The following is a 3260-nucleotide window of genomic DNA, read 5'->3' on the forward strand; positions in this document are numbered from 1 at the left end:
GCAACAAGTCCGGCCGCAACACGTGCAACCACAATTCCAAAGACCACCTCAACGCCCACCGATGCGACAACAACAGTTTCAACAACCAATTACACCACAAGGGCAAGTACCAAGGCCAATGGGTCCTGTGCCTCCAAGAGGTAGGTTCGGTGTACCAAGGAGGCACCTTAGAGAAAATGTGAGGGGCATCGAAGCGCATTTTAGGCCGGTAATCACTCATAACCCTTCATCGGTAGTCATTCCTCACAATGATCAAGGAAGGACATTTGAAGTGAGGACTAACTCTTTGCAAAGTTTGCCAAAATATAAGGGGTTAGCAACGGAGGAGCCTTACTTTCATTTGGAGGCTTATGACTCGAATTGTAACACTCTTGGGAGTCAAGGGTTCTCAGCCGACGATATTAAATTGGTATTGTTCCAATTTTCTTTGGAAGATAAGGCGAAAAAATAGTTCTACACATTACCTTCAGCATCCATATATACATGGGGGGAAATGCAACAAACTTTCTTGGATGAGTTTTACACCGCCCAAAAGACCAACGATGCAAGAAAGGGGTTGAGAAGCTTCCAACAACAACATGGTGAGATGTTTCATGAGGCTTTTGAGCGTTTCAATATGATGATAAAAAATTGCCCTCACCATGGAATCGAATTGTGGGAATTAATGAATGCCTTTCACGAGGGGTTGAGTGCCGAAGATGCTCGTGATTTAATGTCCATCACCGGTGGGACTTTTGGTACAAATTACGAGAACGATGATTGGGAGTTTTTGGGGAGCATGGCAACTACATCAAAGAGAAAAGCTCAAGCATCAAGGAGAGCCCGACCGGCCATTGCCCGACCTCAAGTGCACGCCATAGATGATGGTAATGTTCAAACTACTAACCAAATTTATGATGTTTGTGCTTTGTGTAATGAAATAGGTCATGCAGCTGAAAATTGCCAAGGAATGGTGGAAGGGCAATATGAAGAAGTCCATGCGGTTCAAGGTCAAGGAGGGGGTGGTAGAAACTACAACAACATGAATTCTAATACCTACCACCCCGGGTTGAGGAACCACCAAAATTTTCGGTATGGGAACCCTTCAAATCAAGCTAACTCGAACTTTCAAGGTAGCCAAGGTAACTTTGGTTCACGCCAACCTTACAATAACCAAGGTGGATATCGAGGCGGGAACAACCAAGGCTATCAAAAGCAATATCAAACGGGTCAAGAACAAGGGGGGTCTTCGGGTGGAAACGAGATGATGGATATGCTAAAAAGCATGCAAATGGAGATGCAAAAACGGAACCAACTCGATGAAGTTCGAATGCAAAAGGATGAGGTTCGTGACAAAAGCATCCAATCACTAACAACCCAAATGGGTCAATTAGCAACCGACGTGGCTGAATTGAAGAAAAAAAAGGGTCAACTTCCTAGCGACACTAAGGTAAATCCTTCGCATGGTACGTCACGAGGTAATGTTAATGTTCATCATGTTAGTGTTTTAAGAAGTGGAAAAGAGTTTAAAGCCAATTTGTCACCCGAATTGGTTGAGGGGGTAGTTGAGGACATCACGGGTAATGATAGTGATGATGAAGTTTCACCGGTTAATCCAAAAGAATTAAATGTTAACAAACCAGGTTTGGGTGAAAATGAAAAGAGTGAAAAAGTTGAGGGTGAACTGAGTCAAGTCCCTTTTCCATCGGCTTTACTTAACCCGGGAAAGAAAAAAATTATTGCATCAAGAGGTCCCCAAAAAGAAGAAATGTGGGACATGTTTAAACAAGTTAAAATTAACCTTCCACTTCTTGATGCAATAAAACAAGTACCCGCTTATGCCAAATTTTTAAAAGAGTTATGTACACAAAAAGGCAAAACAAGAAGAAAGTGCCTAAGCGGGTTGATTTAACCGGGCAAGTAAGTGCAGTTTTGAATGGGGAGCTTCCTCCCAAGCTCCAAGATCCGGGCACGCCATTGATTAACATACAAGTTGGTAATTTTCAAATGGCTAAGGCGTTGCTAGATCTTGGAGCCCCGGGTGAGCATTTTACCGGGGGGCTTATATGACCAATATGACTTTGGTCCGTTAGCAAGGGTGGAGACAACGGTTGTTTTGGCCGATTTGTCTCATAAGTTACCTCGGGGTATGGTTCAAAATGTAATCGTAAAAATTGATGAGTTTTATTACCCGGTTGACTTTCTAGTCTTGGACTACTCGTCCGCGGACCCAAAACAACAACAAAACGTAATTTTGGGTTGACCATTCTTGAGCACCACACATGCCGTGATCGATTGTAGATTTGGTACGTTCGACATGACTTTTGGGAATCGAAAAATGCGGTTGAATGTTTTTACTAACCATTCTAATGCTAATGGTGTTGATGAGTGTTTCATGGCAGATATAGTTGACGGATGCAACCCGCATGAGTATGAGGAGGATGGTTTGGATGTTTGCCTGTGTGATTTTTCTGAACAGGTACATGCTTATGCACTTCGGGTTGAAGAGGAAAAACAAGATGCAATGGCTTTGAAAGAAGGTAGACCACCATGGACTCATCAATTTGAAGGTTTACCGGCGGGGATAGATTCGGGTACTAAACCATCGTTAGAGGAACCGCCAAAGTTGGAACTTAAAGACTTGCCGAGCCACTTGAAGTATGCGTTTTTAGGGGATAATGACACTTTACCGGTCATTATTGCCTCTAATTTGGAGTTGGCACAAGAGCAAGCGTTGTTGGAAGTTTTGAAAGAGAACAAGGGAGCTATCGGATGGACGATTGCCGATCTCAAAGGAATTAGTCCATCCATTGTCATGCATAAGATCATTACCACCGAAGATGCAAAGCCGACACGAGAAGCTCAAAGGCGGTTGAATCCGAACCTACGGGAGGTAGTTAAAAAAGAGGTAATTAAATGGTTGGATGCGGGAATTATCTATCCGATTTCGGATAGTGTTTGGGTGAGTCCCACCCAAGTTGTGCCAAAGAAGGCCGGCATTCAAGTAGTCAAAGATGAAAGTGGTGAACAAATTGCCACCCGACCGGTTACCGGGTGGCGTGTATGTATTGACTACCGCAAATTGAATGCCGCCACTTCTAAGGATCATTTCCCGCTACCTTTCATTGACCAAATTATTGAAAAATTATCGGGTAAAAAATACTACTGTTTTTTGGATAGGTATTCGGGTTACAATCAAATCGCAATACACCCGGATGACCAACACAAGACCACCTTTACTTGTCCATATGGCACCTTTGCCTTTCGGCGAATGCCATTTG

General features: G+C 43.4%; 1 non-coding gene across 1 annotated transcript; it reads right to left on the reverse strand.

Annotated features, from left to right (window-relative positions):
* Positions 1-542: 542 nt before the first annotated feature.
* On the reverse strand, positions 543-648 carry LOC118486047. The gene has a single exon (XR_004877903.1). It is a non-coding gene; the product is annotated as a small nucleolar RNA R71 (small nucleolar RNA).
* Between the last annotated feature and the right edge of the window lie 2612 nt (positions 649-3260).

This window comes from Helianthus annuus, chromosome 13 (genome assembly GCF_002127325.2).
Source record: "Helianthus annuus cultivar XRQ/B chromosome 13, HanXRQr2.0-SUNRISE, whole genome shotgun sequence".
NCBI lineage: Eukaryota > Viridiplantae > Streptophyta > Magnoliopsida > Asterales > Asteraceae > Helianthus > Helianthus annuus.